We start from the raw sequence: 18075 nt of genomic DNA, 5'->3' as shown, positions 1-18075 counted from the left end.
AAATCGCTGCTAAGCGATAACATCGCTAAACGAAAATAAAAAGCCCATAGAAATGCATTAAAACGCGATTAATGCATTCCTATGGGCTTAAAACTCACATTTAAGCGAAGATCCTCCATAGCGTTGCCATTTTCAGTGCCTCTAAAGCGAGGAATCCGTGCCTGAAAACAGCAGGCGGCCATTTTGTTTACCCAGTGGCCATTTTGAAACCGCCGATCAGCTGGCCGAAAATGGGGGCTTTGTGATGATCGCTTCCCTGCGATCATCGCAAAGCAAAATTTCCCCATAGGGGAAATCCCCATCGCTATACGGAGCGATCGCTATGCGAGGCACCACTCTACAATGTTACGAGCCTCTATCCAAAGTTCTTCAGGCACTCTGTCCACCAGATCTAGTTCCTTAAATCTGTTCTTCACTTCCACTGTGTATTCATAAGGGATTTGGTTAGATTATACCTGACTAGCCCAGTGGTTTTTCCTACTCTCTTCAGTAGTTTAAGTTTGACTTTTGCTATGAGAAGCTGATATCAGAGCCGCAGTCAGCTCCAGGTCTTGTTTTTGCTGACTGTATAGAGCTTCTCCAATTTTGGCTGCAGAGAATATAATCAATCTGATTTCGATATTGCCCATCTGGTGATTTCCATGTATAGAGTCGCCTCTTGTGTTGTTGGAAAAGAGTGTTTGTGATGACCAGCTTATTCTCTTGACAAAACTCTATTAGCTTTTGTCCTGCTTCGTTCTGAACTCCAAGGCCAAACTTCCCTGTTGTTCCTTTTATCTCTTGGCTCCCTACTTTAGCATTCCAGTCCCCTAGAATGAGAAGAACATCTTTCTTTGATGTCAGTTCTAGAAGGTGTTGTAAATCTTCATAGAATTGTTCAATTTCAGTCTCCTCAGCAATGGTGGTTGGTGCATAAACTTGGATTATTGTGATGTTGAATGGTCTGCCTTGGATTCGTATTGACATCATTCTATCATTTTTGAGATTGTATCCCATTACAGCTTTTCCCACTCTTTTGTTGACTATGAGGGCCACTCCATTCCTTCTATGGGATTCCTGCCCACAGTAGTAGATATGATAATCATCCGAGCTGAATTTGCCCATTCCTGTCCATTTTAGTTCACTGATGCCCAGGATGTCGATGTTTATTCTTGACATCTCCTGTTTGACTACCTCCAGCTTCCCAAGGTTCATAGATCTTACATTCCAGGTTCCTATGCAATATTTTTCTTTACAGCATTGGACTTTCCTTTCACTTCCAGGCACGTCCACAGCTGAGCGTCCTTTCGGCTTTGGCCCAACCATTTCATTAGCTCTGGAGCTATTTGTACTTGTCCTCTGCTCTTCCTCAGTAGCATGTTGGATGCCTTCTGACCTGAGGGGCCCATCTTCCAGCATCATATCTTTTAGCTTTGTATTTCTGAACACGAAAATATACCACATCAAACCCTGGAGGCAGTCAAGATAAAACTGGACAACCATCTATCAGATCTGCATTTATTTGTATTCTTGCACTGAGCAGGGTGTTGGACTCAATGGCCTTATAGGCCTCTTCCAACTCCATTATTTTATGATTCTATTATTTTAAAAGTTATGTTCCAAGCTTTGTCTATGTCCATCTTTTAGCCACCTTATACCTTTCCTTGGTTTCACAGTTCTCCTCTGGCTTCCTATCCCTGCCACAACACACAACTCTTGTAGACCTTAACTGGGTTTTTTTCTGAGCCCTTTCATACATTAACCCCTGCCATGCTTTAAGTCCCTGAATCCTCTGCCCATTTCTCTAATCCTCCTTGTGTGTCGTGTCAAGAGAAAAGACTTGGGATCTTGAGTCTCTTCTAGGCCAAGCTGGGGAGGGGAACCCAGTGCTATGCTCTTAGAAACTCCGTGTAGTTCTGCCACCATATCCTTGTTCTGTAAGGAGAATAGAAAACAAAGTATTTCAGGTTGCTGGGCCAAGAGCGGTGAGACACTTTGGACTTAGATTTGAACCGGATTAGCTCTGCATCCACAACACAAGTGGACAGTTTAAAAGAGAGTAACCTTTATTAAATAATGTCTAAGAAATTTAGGCAAGGTGCAAGCTTGGTAATGGCAATTTACAAAACATCAGTCCTTAACCAAACTAAGAACCTACAAACCACCATAGTCAGTGAAAACACGACCCTATAAGTACAATGCAATATAGATGATACAGGCAAAATGTTTTCTGGAAGCTCGTAAACCTGCAAAGCATTTGTCTGTTGCACACTCATATGCATCTCATAGGAATATGTGTCGGATGACTAAGATGGAGTGTCTTTCTTTGACTTCTATAGCAAGGAGATCGTTTGTGTTTCAGAGTGAAACTGCACTGACTTTCCTTATAACTATATAAATCTTGGGGGGCGGGGGTGGGATGGAAAAAAGTGACATTACACAGCTAAAGCTAATAAAATCATCCTAAATCTTGGGGGTGGGAAGCATATTTCTTCCACCGTTCTGTATTCAGTGTCTTTACGTCTGAAGCTACAGTGACATTAACGTAATGGGGAGTATTCCACATTCTCACATTTGTGTTTTATGTTGGTTTGTTTTTAAAGATAGACAGGCCTTCCCCTCTAATAGTAAGTGGCAGTTCTGCATATTGAATTGTAAGGATGGAACTACATATTCCTTCAGTAAATGTTGTCATCCACTACATGTGTGCCGACACATCAAGGTTGTGGGGAGAAGGAGTACATTTGAAGGTCAAGATCAGCAGGCAGGAGTGAGAGGGCTTCACCTTCTGCCACCAGCAAATTCTCCTTTGTAAACACCAATCCCCAAACACGTTTTACCCCGCTGGGCTTATTTCTAGTCATAGTCCACCTCAAAGAAAAACAGCCGAATCCCCCCATGAACATTCCACCTTACTGCATTACTGTTATAGGAATATTGTGGAATTTATTTCATTTAGTATTTAGCATGAAAAAAAATCAGATGAGTAATATGGCCGGGGAAAAAAGCGGCTGTAGCAGAAAGTCAGAGAAGGATTATTCTTGTTAATGATTCCAACAACAACAAGAACAACAACACCATTCCACTGCATTAATGTTACAAAAATGGACAGGGAGAGGTCCACGGGAGTTAACATAGGTCCATAGAACCATAGATCAGTCCAAACTCCAGCAATAATACACAGCTGGAAAACCCCACTTTCATTTCTGCTATAAATAAGACAGTGTAGGGTGCAAACTCTAGTGGGAAAAATGGCAGCTGCTGAGCCTATTTTACTACCTGCCAAACTTCAAAAAAAAAAATTGTTTCATTTTCTCTTAACTCTGAGTTACCATATTCCTGGGTTAGCTAGATCTTACCCAGATTCAAAATCCATTCATCTCAATCCCTCCCATGCCCATTTCCAGAGTCTGCTGGCCGATGTCCAATTCTGCTCCCTTTAACTCTTGCTCGCCCCACCTCTGTGGCCTCATAATATCCTGTCCCCAGATCTTGAGGTGTGGAATGCTGTGGATCTGGCAAGCTTTTTTTGGTTGCTTTGCAGTTGAAAAGAGGCAAGATCCACTGATGTCACTGTTGTTGCTCTGTGCTCCAAGTCAGATCCAACTTATAGAGTTTTCAAAGTCAATGATATATTTAAAGAGTGACTTTACTATTTCTACACCCCCAGGGAGCATGGTTAAGTGGGGATTTGAACCCAGGCCTCCTTACTCCTAGGCCCTCACTCTTTCCACTATATACCACACTGGGTATCCTATTGATGTCATAAAGGAAAGAAAATAGTTTCCTCAAGATCTTCAGTTTCTCCAAGATTTTTTTTCTATTAATAACAAGCACAAAACATAACATTGCAAACTTGACAAAACATTAGAGAATCTAAAAAAAATAAAACTAGTAACACAAAACTTCAAAGCAATTATATCAGAAGTGGTGCCCACCACCACCAAAACCATTGGAGATACAACCAATTCTCCATTTGGAGAGTCCCATTTTCCTTCAAAATTTTTAACAACTTGTGATGGTGAGCTTCCCTTCCCTCTTATTAAAACATAATAAATTATCCTCCAATATCTATGAAAGTTTATGTTTTTAACAATCTCTTCTTTACTTTAATACTGTATTACATTAGCTTATCATTAACAGCTATATGCCACACATCTTTATACCATTCAATTGAAAATCATACTTTATTTTCCAGTCCTTGGGTATAATTAATCTTGCTTAATCTTAAAAAGTTTGAAATTAATTATCTAGTTGACCAATCACATTGCTCCTTATCAAACACAGTATTGATAAAAGAGCTAATTTAGGGCATACCTCCAAATTTTGCTTATTTATTTTCTTTATTTCCATTAAAACCTGTTGCCAAAATTTCAAAATTCTCACATTCTCACCACATATGGAAATCGGTACCAGTTTTCTGATATCCTCTACAGCACAATATAGGACAATTTGTATTTGTTTAATTTAATTTCACTGGAGTTAAATACCTCTTCAAACTAACTTATAACTATGTTTCTTAATCCTTTCAGACATGGATTGATTGATTTGATTTGATTTCTTTACTACCCATATGGCAGTCAAAGTCATTCTGGGCTGTTTACCGCAACTAAACAGTAAGAAAAACAGAATCACAAAACATAATAACATCAATAAATTATAAAAGTGCAAAACAAAATACCATAAAATACAATAGGAGACATAATAAAATACAATAAAATAAATTGCGTGGTAAATTACATGGTGGTAAATTAGATATTACGTTGCCGGTAGTACTATTGCATCAGGATGTTATTTGATCTGGAAAGGCTTGTCTAAATAACCAGATTTTTAGTATTTTTTAAAAAGTGCCTAGTGAGGGGCCCAGGCAAACTTTGGGCAGAAAGGTATTCCATAGTTTCAGAACTACTGCTGAGAAGGCCCGATTTCTGGTGGATATTTTCTGGGCCTCTCTCGGGATCAGAACTGTCAGCTGCTCTGTCTGTGACAATCTTACTGGCAGACCTAACAGGAAGGAGCCGCTCAGATTGATATTAAGGTCCCAAACCGTTCAAGGTCTTATAGGTTAATCCCATCACCTTGAAGCTGGAATGGAAGCGAACAGGTAACCAGTGCAAGGTGGCCAAGGTGGGGGAGATATGTTGGCATTTTCTGACCCCACTCAGTAGTCTGGCCGCCACATTCTGGACCTGCTGCAGTCTCCACACCAGTCCCAAGGACAGCCTCTGGCTCGAGACTACCAACGCATGGACCATTCTTTATATTCCATATTTTCTTCCAGTTCCCAGCACTTCTGCCCTGAAATCATATTCCTATAATGATTCACTAGAGTTTTCAATAGACAAATTTATTTAAAACAGGATCATCTGATTCAAAAATTTGGTTCTTAGTTTGGTCAGGAGGTTACAATGAAATTCCAAGACTAACATGTTATTTTGATAAGCTGCAGTGGCACATTCGCTTCCAAAGAGTGTGTTTTGTTTTCATGTCACTGGGTATAGTATGGCAAGACATCACAACGCGTTTAACAGGTCAGCACCACAAGTCTTTGAGTTTTCAGTGTGTGAACAACTTATTTTATCCCAGAGTACATGGGTGTGAAGTAGTACACATATCGCAGACATTCCAAAACCATAAATATCTTTACACCATTTTGAATGTGTGTCTTTGCTTTTCAGTCTGTCTATTTTCCACCTATTTAAAATCGGTTTGGTTACAACAAGGGGTGGGGAGCAGTGTGAGCTTCCAGTACTTTCAACAAAAACCACACGCACTGTGTCTACAGAGTTATACTCACCGCGTACCCCCTTGTCAATAGAAGGCACCATTCCAATTCCACCCTGGTTGGCATTCTATCAAAATAGCCTCATATTATTACAAGTCTCTGAGGCTTACAAAGTCAAACCTCGGACATTTACTGTACACATTAACAGGACTTATTCCACAGCCTCCTAATAAATCTTTATAACCACATATGGCTGGGCGGGTTATAAATATCATCTGTAAAGAGCACTAAAAAAAGCATACAGAAAAGTGTCTTCATAGTTTTAGGCTTTTCTTTTTTTTGGAAAGTAAAATCTGCTCTGCCTGTTCTCTTAATCGAAAGACTATATTTCAGACAGTAAAATGGAAGTAACACGATTCATATCTTGAGCTTGTGAGATTGAAAGGCTACCTGAGGGAAGCAAGCAACAACAAATCCTCATGACTCAATAAACATGAGCTCCTTCAATTAGAGCTATAAGGGAATACTCCCATGAATTAGGAGTGAGTGAAAGAGGGCGAAGGAAAAAAGAGAACCTCAGTCTTTCAATGAGTTGCTGACATTTATAGAAACCTTGTGTCTTCCCTAGAAGAATCTGGCCTTTGTTTTTTCCTTTGCCCTTTATAAAACAGAACAAAACCCTTATGGACACTGTAAGCATTCTACCAGCATAAATCATAAAGTGAATGTCTATGCTTTTGCTGTATGAAAACCAACTATACTTTTTCCATGGTCCTGACATGAAAAGATATGTCATGACCATGGAATCTAATATTTTGCCCAGACAACCACTGAAGATATTTCTTCAGTGCCTTTTGATGGCTGGTGGCTATGATCAGTAATTCATCCACATATTTATGTAGTGAGCGAAGGAATAATAAAAAAAAAAACACCTTGGAGGCCACAGTGTAGCAAAGATGTGACAAGGCTGTAGTTTTGCAGCAGTGTGGGGCAGCTGCAAGAGGTGCATAGTATCTGCTTTTGCACACACCTATGCCTCTGTAAAAACTTGCATATTGTTCTTAGAGAAAGCACATCTGGCTATGGTGACACACGCCTTCGTTACCTTTCTGGTGGACTCCTCTGATGCAATCTGGAAGGGATTGTATTTAGAATTCTTAGCTGGCTCCTCATTGCAGTGACTACAGATACTGCTTCAATTTTGGGACCAATTCAACATGCTGGTTATTACTGTAAAAAATCTAAAGCCCTAAATAGTTTGGTACCATCAGGATACCAGAAGAACCAGCTCTTTCCATAGCATCTCCATGTCTACTGCAAGGATACTATTGCAAGCCTACAACTGTGCCTGTATCTGAAACATTTTCGGAGTGATCATGTTGTTTGGATGCACACAGGCTGTGGAAAATATTAACCTTAAGCGCTCCATCTGGCATCAACCTGTACATTTTTCAGTGCTTTTAAAAAAGATGTAGCTATTCTGGCAGATGTTTTAATTTGGTCTGCTTGTTTTGTGATTTTATTTACTGCCTTATCTGTGGTGTCTTTTTCTTTAAAGTTGTGTTAATATAATGTGGTTTATTTTATATATTTTATTTTATAAGATTTTTGTTTCTCTACTTAGGCTTTGTATTGTATTGTATTTGCAAAATTAAATAAACACAACAGAGAGGCACAGTGGTCTTCACTGAATGTTATAGACTAGAGTCAAGGGATAATCTTGGGGACATTTGGTAAGACAAAACATTCCTCCTGACTAAAATGTCCCAGACACATATAGAACTTTCCTGTGCACAGGCTTTATCTGTTATAATGTTAAGAAATTTACTAATAGATAAAATGAGTGGTATAGATGTAAACAGCTCTCTCAGTTACTTAATAAATGATACACACACACAGAGAGAGAAAGACATTAATTGTTCTAGAAGAATTGTTGTCATGTACTGTCAATTCAGACCTGACCTGTAGCAACCCTAATAGGGCTTGAATGGTAAGTGAGGCATTTAAGGATATATTTTACAAGTTCCACTCTCCCACCAACCCCCCAGTCTCCTGAGTCCTAGTTCCTTATTATATCCACTACATCACACTTGGGTACCCATTCTAGAAAGATACTTGGTCGGAAGTGATAGGACAGTTGTGGCTAAAAAGGCTTCCTCTGTTTTTAAAACAGCAGAATGTTGACATTTTTTTCTTGTCCTCTCCCACAACCCCTATGCTATACTGTGCCTCAGCAAAGCAGTCATGGTGTCTCCCAGGGCAATTTTCCAAAGATCTTCTGATGGGTACTTCATGTCTCTAACAACAACCAGGCTGATGACAGCCTACTTGCCCTGATGGTTTACTTTTAGTTTTCCTAACTGTCTTTCTGAGTCAATGCACTCATTTTAAGAAATCCAAGTCCACTTGTCAAGGAAAAAAAAGATTTGTTTGCACTACAGCTATTAATGATGGAACATTTGACCCAACTTTCTTTAAGCCAGAAAAACTCCTATTAAAATGAGAGTAAGCTTGGTCTGAGGCCTGTTGTGTGACCTCACTTACCAGAAATACTATGTTTTCTGGAAGAAGAAACAGATGGGGATGGGATGGGATGGGATGGGAAGCTCCAGCAGGACTAAAATGCTTCTGTTACTTCAGGCAAAAGTGGATATGATACTGGGATCTCCGCTATCAGATTTCCTGAAAGAGGAGAAGGAGGAAAAGTAATTCAGGGTGCAACTGTTAGCTCCTTTCTTCTGAGGTGGTGCAGTCTAAATAGGATTTCTTTAGGTAAGAGGAAGAATTGATGCACCATCTGGTGTGATCCTCAAGTCTAAATGGTCTGTCAACCTCAAGCGACCCTATTTCTGGTACTGTGAAGTGGCTAAATGAACCACTTCAGGGTGTTAGGAAATTTAATGCTTCCCTTGCTCCTCTGCAGAGGGACAGAAAAAGTGAAAATGTTTTTCTTGCCTCTGGTAGAGCATCTCTAGTGCACAACATCACTTAGAATAAATTTTAAATGTGTTTTTCTTTGTGTGTAATACCAATCCAAAAAATGCCCATAGCTGCAGTTATGATCAGTAATTCACACAAATGCAAAGAAAAATATTTTTAAAAAATTTAATCTAAGTGATTCAGCACATCAGCGATTGTTTGGCAGATGCAAAAATTAATGATTTCACGTCACCACTTCTCTCCAGAGGAGCAGGTGAAGTGTTTAGTTTGCTGATAACCTGAAGTAGTTTGTTTATTAAGCCACTTCTTGATATTGGAAATTTACATTGGAAGGGGTCTTGGCAGCTTTCACAGCTGCAAGGCTCATTTTTTGTCCATTCTCAGCAATCACACATGCTAGGAATGGACAAAACTAGAGTGCACCAACTTGCCACAAAAGTGTAGAAGGCCATGACGGGCTCTGAAAGGTATGGGTAGTGGCACTTTAGTGGAAAATCAGTCCTCTCTAGAAATTACATTATGTGATCACTGGGAAAACAGCAAATCAATCTGGCCCTGCAGTGCACCAAACAGCAGGACAAATGCCTGTTTGAACGATCCCTTATTTGAAAGAGAAGAATTTGCACTGGAATTGCTGTGCTGAGAAAGTAATGAAGGTTTTAACCATTTCATGTTTATGATTAAAACTGTTTCCTTCCTATGCTGTCATTTCTTTCACAGAAATAAAATATGCAGTTACACGATATGGTTATCTGCTAAGTAGAAAAATGACTTTTTAAAACTACAATTCCCAGCATCTGATTGGGAGATTCTAGGAGCTGTTGTCCAGAAAGTTATTTTTACAAGTTTTGGCTATCTGCTGTTTTCTTTTCCCTGCAAGAGGAATAAAGTGTGTATGTGAAGGAAATTATGCAGATGAAAGGGTTAAATGTCCTTAACACCACTGTGCTGATCTGAATACTCTCCCTAACACATGGCCACATGTTTTAAAAAGTGAGAGATACATTTGACGATGTTACAATGTCCCATGAAGTTCAGACTTCAGTTTTTATGCTTATCAATGACATGGACCTACGCTGTGGGCCATACTCAGTTATCCATTGCAAAGGCACAGTTCTATTGCTTTGGAAATAGGTGGATGACCTTTTGGCCTGTGTTCATCCAACTGATTTAAGTATGAGATTAAAAACATAGAGATACATAAAGTGATATCTTATTATCCACACTAATGCAATTGTACATGTTGCTTGTCACTGCACTTACCTATTTAATTTAATAATCAATTTTGTCCCCAATCTTTGATAGATTCCAGTCCAATCTCCACAAAGCTCTGAGTACACAAATGTGGATCCCTTACTACCAGACTCATTCACTGGAGGACTCCCCTCCTGTGCAGAAAAACTGGATTCTCCCCTTGTCATGCACATGAGTGATTGCATTTGCTGTGAATGTCCTCTCCTTCACTTTACTAGCATTATGTAAATATTTTCCTAAATTTAAAATTGACTAGTATTAATATTAGATTCTTAAAAGAAAGGGCATGGAAAACAATTATAATACTCACAGTTCTTTGGGACTTAATTCCCCCCCCAATAAAGCAAATTTCCTTTCTTATTAATATACCATGTGGATACCTCCGCATTTTCATTGCTCCTTCTCTCTTCAGTTGAGTGTGGAGTCTTCCTCTAACCACACTAGAACCAGCAGTCTCAAAATGAACTTATTCTCTCTCAGCTGATTTTCATGGAGAAACAAATGTTTCCATCTTATGTAGCAAAGCTCACAAAATGTTTTGTGGCACCTGGAAGACCAGTACGTTTTCTTTGGCATGTGTTTTTGTGGGCTGTAGCCTGCTTTTTCAGATGCACCTGATGAAATGGGCTACGGTCCACAAAAGCCAAAGAAAACATGTTAGTCTTTAAAAGAGGCCACAGGACTCTATTGTTCTTAACAGGTGATAACATTTAACATTACATAACCTGTGAATAAGAAACTGAACACGATTCAGTTTGTGATGTGACCGACCAGCTCCTCAACAAGCCCACTCATTTAATTTCTTTCCTTAGTTTTCATTCAGAGGCAGACAGCTAATGCAGGCACCTGAAGTCCCAGTTTTGGCTCAGTGCGTCACCAACTGAGCAGACCAATTCTCAGTTAGAAGACTCTGATTAAAAGCCAGCTTGTGCTGAATTAACCCCTTAAGAAGCGCCTGTGGGAACTGTGGTTGAGCACAGCAGAGTCCCATTGACCTAGCACAGGGGTGACTGGGGATTGTATGGCTGAAGTAACTCTAACCACAGGCAACTAGTTAATAATGACAAAACACTGACAATTTATGTGTTGATAACATTTATGTGCTGTCTCAAAACAAAGATCTCTGGGTGGCTTACAGGACAGATAATATATTAATACACACTAATATGGGCAACCATAAATCATTATTAGAGCATGAATTTAAAGTAAGAGAGAATAAAGCCAATAAAAAGTCTGAGCATATTTTAAATGATCAAAAAATGTAGAAGAACTGGGAGAAAAAATAATCTTTCTCTGGCATAGAATTGACCGCAAAACCAGGGATGGAATAAGGATCTAAAACCTACTGGCAATTATTTCTTTTCCCCAGTAACAAAGTATATAACATTACCTTAAACTGTAACTAAGTGAGGACAATTTCACTCCTTCCTGCTGGAACTGCAAAATTTGCATTATTTTGCTAGTCAGATTGCCCCTCCCTTTCTGTTGTTCCATTATTAGTCACTGTTCCGCCTTCCTCCATTCTTTGCTTTCTAAAAATAGACATGTAGATACAGGTCTATTCTATGTGAAAGGAAAGCACACAGGCTTGAATTGTAAGCAGAAGAGTTGTTTTGTTTCATTTTATTTAATTGATGCTTCCAGAATGATGATCCCCTCCCCCCCCCCCAGAAAGGGGTCAGACTGGACAGATCTCTTAATGCTTTTTTCTCTGCACCTGGAGGGAATAACGATATTCCAAATCCCGGCAACTTTCCAAACCCTGGTCAGTAAGCTTTTCTGCTGAGAGATAGCAAAGGTAACCTCTTATTACAGACCAGAGGCCCATATCTGTAAAGGGAGCCAGTAAAGAGGTAAGGAGTGATGCCAAGGTAGATTGGGGATAGAGAAGAGGTGGGCAATGTGTGCAGGTCTATTGTCACCCTATTTGCCATGGTAGCAACAAATCTTTTTTTACACATTGATGGTGCACATGGGAAGAATGTGTGTGCTTTGTTTTAAGAGGATCACACTTCTCGAAGCCTCCTGGAAGCACAATTCTTCTTTTTTTGTGGGGGGGGGGGGATGAAAAGAAGATGTGTCACATGCCCCTTGTTTATGAAAAAATAAGTGGTGTTTTTGGCATAGCTATGGGGTTAAGAACATGGTGGGGGAAGAAGAAGAAAATGGATAGAGGCCTTGTGAGGAATGTATGATCTACTGCTGGGACAGATTTTAGAAGGGTACTAAGAGCAAGGCTCTGTGACCCCCTTGCCAGTAGCAGTAGATGGTGTGTGGTGGTGGTTTATACGCAGAGCCTTTTTGTGACTAATGTTTTAAGGATGTCGCCTGAAGGAGGAGCTAATAATAGAAAATTTGCTTAAGCCAAGAAGAAGGTAGTTTGCTCCCCTGATTCTGTCCCTTTACTCTGAGGTTTTTGCCCTTTTTACAGAGACCTGAAAAAGGAGGCCAAACCCCAAAATGTGGCATCCAGAGCTATACGGAATTTGTTAAAGAACTACAGATATTCGTATTACTTTTGTAAAGCTCCCGAAATCAGCTGTCACAACAAACAAGCTTGAACTAACTGTTGAAAAGCATTGTAATACATATGATCAGAACCCTCCAGTCTTGGAAATATTTTCAAAAGAGGAGCAAAAAAAATAAAAAAAAATCCTAAGGCACAAAACACAAAAAAGAAATTCTGGGGATTTGTTGTGGGGACTGGCCCATTGGAAGCTAATGTAAAACAGTGAAAAAAATGTAACACAAGTAGCCCGATCCTTAATTTCATTTAGCAGCCGTTGTCGCGAAATGAAATTAATAAGTGCCAGGTGTCCAGATGTTTGTCAGTCATCTCAGTATATTTGCATTCTCTGCCAAAACAGTGGGTGGTTAAAGAAGTCTGCTTCTCATTGAGCAGATAAAACATGGCCTGCACATTTTCGCTTATGTTTTCCTTTGCAAAATGGCTAGAAGTGTCCTGTTGAAAAAATATGGAAAATGTAAGTAAAGGGCCTGCAATATCTCTATAGGACGTAATCTCCTTCCATGTCAATCAGTCTAATAATTATTGCTATATATAATCAAAGTAGTTCTGAGTTATGGTCATCCTCCTGGGGTTTTCTAGATATAAAATATTCAGAAGCGGTCCCTCCTTCTGGTGGTACTCTTGGGCCATGCAGCATGCACAAAAGTTGCACAAGTGGAAGGGTAAATAATGCCATGAGCCATGTGCATTCTGAGTGGTCTTGGCTGGCTCTTCTTGGACGGGTTTGAACTCATGACCCCTGGCTTTGGTGCGTCAGCCCTCTAAGCTATATCAACACAATTTTCAACATATCTAGCCCACAGAAAAACAAGGGATGTTCTGTTCAAGGACAAGGTGTTACATACAGCACTGATGGTACCTGTCTGTCATGGGTTTGGAGGGAAAGTTCCATCCTATGGGGAGTGGAAGGCGGGACATCAGGGGGAGGAGCTGTACTGTATATATATTTGGAGCTTGTGTGAGGAGTTGAGGAGTTGGAGTCTGTGTGTCAGACTGGGTACAACTGTGTGTCAGTCAGTACCTACCTGATAGGTTCAGGTTTCTTTATAGGTAGCCAGAACTGATAGGTTCAGGGTCTGTGCTTTACTTTATAGCGTTCTGTGTGAACCAAACTGTTGTATGTATGATTGAGACTAAGCCACGTTACAGTATCTTATTTACTTGATCTTTTTATTTACCCTGTTTGTTATTTAAATAAACCTTGTTCTTTTGTTTGTTAAAAATCCATTCCTGGTCTGTGTGACTTCTTATAGGGAATGGTTGGTGGCAGCTTAATTAAAGTGTGGTATACTCCAGTAGGTCTGGGGTTGTTACATTGATTGGTGTCCAGCGTGTGGGATACGACTGGTCCAGTTGTCCAGTGGTCCAGCAAAGCCTTGGCAAGTGTGCCCAGAGCAAGGGGGGTCTAGTCAGGGACAATCTGAGGGCGCGTAGGTAATCTTCTAGGCTTACCTCACGGGGAGGTACGCTAGTGGAAGAACGTGCACACTCAGATTGGGGACTAGATTAGGGAGCTCTGAGGCAACCCGTTTTGGCGGGAAAAGAGCTGAGGCAAAGCTGTGTGAAGTAACAGTGATCTAGCCTGTCTGCTGAGAGGCCTAGCAGAGGGGGGTGGATTCTGCCTGGCAACAGTAGCAAGTTAGTGCTGAAGGAACAGCAGCAATCTATAGAAGGCTGTTCCTGAGGCAAAAGGAAAAAAGTCGTCGCTTTATTTTGAGGCTTGACTTTTGAAGGCAGCCTGTTCTGGGGGGATTATGCCCTTGACTCGAAGCCAAATGGCAGAAATGGGGGAAGTAAGGGACCCACAGGTAGACCAAGGTTCTGAGGAGGAATTTGGCTCAGTGCAGGATGAGAGCACGGGAGAACAGAACCCAGAACTCAGAAAAATGGTCCTAGCCCAACAGCATGAACTGAGGATGAGGGAAATAGAAAGGGAAGAGAAACAAAGGCAAGTTGAAATGGAGGAAAGATTAGAGAGAGAAAGAAGGGAGGAAAGGGAGAAACAGAGACAATTTGAAAGGGAAAAGGAAGAGAAACAGGAAAGGGAAAGGGAGAAACAAAGACAATTTGAGTTAGAGAAAATGGCGTTTGAGCTGAAGAAGCTGGAGATAATGAATAGAAATAGTAATAACAATAATAATGAGGGGAACCCAGGGAATGGGGAAGGCAGCCTGTCTAAAACTGACCTGAAGAAATTCCCTGTGTACCACAAGGGAGATTGCCCTGAGGTGTTCTTTTCCCTCGTGGAAAGAGCGTTTGTGGACTTCTCAGTACGGGAAACTGAGAAGATGACCATTATGCGATCTTTAATCAGTGGCAGCCTGGCAGAAGTCTATGCGGAGATGCCAGTGGAACTGTTGAAAGACTTCGCGGAGTTTAAAAAACTGGTGTTTGCCAGACATGGGATAACTGCTGAACAGCTGAGGCAAAAATTCAGGTCACTCACCAAAAAACCAGAGCAGACTTTTACCCAACTGGTGAGGCTGCTAGAGAAATGGCTGTCTCAGGAGGGGACAGAGACCTTCCAGCAGCTCAAAGACCTGATAGCGCTGGAACAGTTTTATTCAGTCCTGCATGGGGAACTGAAGTTCCAGGTGAGGGAAAGGAAACCTAAATCTGTGGCAGAGGCGGCAGAGATCACAGATTTTATTTACCAAATAAGAAAGCCCTTAGGTGCTGAGGGGAAATCTGGAGGTAAACCCAAAGAAACCTACAGCAAGTACTCTCAGGGACCAGGGAAAAACCAGCAAGGGGGAGGGGCCCATGGTGAAGGGAAGCCCTCAGACATGAAACCACAAAGACCTCAGATTTTGGAGGGAAAACCAAAACAAGATGAGAAAGACTCAAAATACAGCAGAAAATGTTATTTCTGTCAAGGAAAGGGCCATCTAATCTCAGAGTGTGAGAAATTAAAGCAGCTAAAGGGAAATTTGCCTCATGATTTGAGTGGAACCAAGCCAAAAGCTGTGTTCTGTGTCCAGACAGAGCAAAGCTCCTTGCCACTGCGGGAGCCTGTTACCATGGCTACTCAATCTGGAACAGTTACATCTGCTGATCAGGCTGGGGAAAATGGTCCTCTTGTGGAGGTCAAGCGCTGCTTACTAGTGAGGACAGATTCGCAGTTGTTTGAGACCGCAGGGGTGGACGTAGGAATACTTGACCATCAGTATAGGGGGCTAAGGGATACATGTTCCCAGGTGACCCTGTGCCATCCAGACATTATTCCTAGGGAGTATATAATCCCAAATGAGAGCTTGAAGGTGGCAGGGATTGAGGGGCAGGTGATCTCACTGCCAGTAGCTGAGGTACCTGTGAGCTTTCAAGGCTGGAGGGGAGTTTGGCGGCTAGCGATTTCATCGACTCTGCCAGCAGCCGTGCTCGTGGGAAATGACCTGGCTGAACATGTGAAACGGGTGCTAGTGATTACACGCTCACAAGCTACCACGGGGACAGTTCAGGGGGGTACTGAAGGGCCCGAGGCGGAAGCAGAGGAGGGTAGTTCCGAAGCTGTGGTGGAAACCTTAACCACAGACAGCAAATTTGGCCAAGAGCAAAAGGCAGACGCCACTCTCCAAAAGTGTTTTGAACAGGTGACAGACACCCAGCTAACACCTGAAACCCCAGCGAGATTTCGTGAGAAAAAGGGAATTTTATATAGAGAGACCCTGATGAATATCTCAAAAGGGGGAGATGGGATCAGAAGTCAGCTAGTGGTACCTGAAAAGTATCGCCCCATGATCTTACAAAGGGGGCACTCTGATATGTTTGCTGCGCACTTAGGGGTGAACAAAACACAGCAGAGAATCACACAGAATTTTTACTGGCCTGAAATAGGGAAGCAGATCAAGGAGTTCTGTAAACAATGTGATGTGTGTCAGAGGCAGGGGAATAACCGTGACAGGACCAAAGCAAAGTTGTGCCCTTTGCCTGTGATTGACACCCCGTTCAAATGTATAGGAGTGGATATTGTGGGACCTTTGCCCAAGGCCACAAAGAGGGGGAACCGGTTCATCCTCACCATTGTGGACCATGCCACGAGGTACCCCGAAGCCATACCCTTGACTAACATTGAAACTAACACAGTGGCAGATGCCTTGGTGGGGTATATGTCCAGGATGGGATTTGCCTCAGAAATAATCACAGATTTGGGCGCATCGTTTACATCGAAGCTTATGAAACGGTTATGGCAAATCTGTGGAATTAAACACAAGGAAACCACTGCCTATCACCCTGAAAGTAATGGGTTAACGGAGAAGTTCAATGGGACTCTGATGCGCATGATTAGGGCTTACTTGGCAGAGAATCCAAACAATTGGGACCAGAAGCTGCAATCCCTTTTGTTTGCTTATCGATCAGTGCCACAAGCCAGTACCGGGTTCAGTCCGTTTGAACTTTTATTTGGGAGAAGGGTGAAAGGGCCACTTGATTTAATCAAACAAAATTGGGAGCAGATCACCCAGGATGACCCACAAGATGTTGTGACATATATAGACTCTTTAATGAATGACCTAAAGAGAAACCTAGAGCTAGCAGCAGAGAACCTGCAAGCTCAGAAGGTTAGACAGAAAACTTGGTATGACCAGAAAGCCAGGGAGAGGCACTTTGACCCAGGGGAGGAAGTGCTTTGGCCTAGGCCCTGCAAAGAGAACAAACTGCAGCTGGGTAGCCCAGAAATAAAAGACTTGGGTCACATAGTAGGGGGAGGAGTGATCAAACCCCTGGAGGCCAAAATAGAAGCCGTTCGTGATTGGCCCAGACCCAACACCAAGAAAAAAGTCAAATCATTTCTTGGGTTGGTGGGCTACTACAGAAAGTTCATCCCGAGGTTTAGTGAGATAGCAACTCCGCTGACCGATCTGACGCGGAAGAAGACTGATGACCGCATCCCGTGGACCAGCGACTGTGAGGAGGCGTTCCGGAGGTTGAAGGAGGCGCTCATCAATTATCCAGTGCTGCGTGCTCCAGACTTCGACCGGGAGTTCATCATCTACACCGATGCGTCTAACAGCGGGGTAGGAGCAGTTCTTTGCCAGGAGGATGAAAATGGTGACCAGCATCCAGTGTCCTACCTGAGTAGGAAACTCCAGAAAGGTGAGAGACATTTGGCAACTGTGGAAAAGGAGTGCCTGGCCATAGTATACGCGATCCAGAAGGCCAAGCCTTACATCTGGGGAAGACATTTTATTCTGTGCACTGACCACTCACCACTGCAGTGGTTAAAGACAATGAAAACCCATAATAGTAAACTTATGAGGTGGGCGTTAAACCTGCAAGATTATGACTTTGAAGTGAAGGTGGTCAGAGGGTCAATGAACTGTGTTGCTGACGCCTTGTCAAGAAGACCCGAAGAATGAAGACGGCGAAGAAACATGGACTATGTATATTTTGGTGACCAAAAGTTAATTGTACCTGTTTATTAAGCATGCTTGGTTTGTATTAATAAAGGTAACTTAATGTATTGTAAATATGGATGTTTAAATGCATAAGTAATATGTTTAACCTAGAATGTAAGTATGGGATTGTGTTATTGTATAACTGTTTTTGTGATGTGTTTTAATCCTGGTTGTTTTTTTGGAGAAAAGCACTTTAGCTTTTCCCCTGCAAAACAACTTATAAAGAGGGGAGGTGTTACATACAGCACTGATGG

Source organism: Pogona vitticeps, chromosome 4 (genome assembly GCF_051106095.1).
Source record: "Pogona vitticeps strain Pit_001003342236 chromosome 4, PviZW2.1, whole genome shotgun sequence".
In the NCBI taxonomy this organism is placed as follows: Eukaryota; Metazoa; Chordata; class Lepidosauria; order Squamata; family Agamidae; genus Pogona; species Pogona vitticeps.
Note: the sequence above shows the minus strand (reverse complement) of the source record.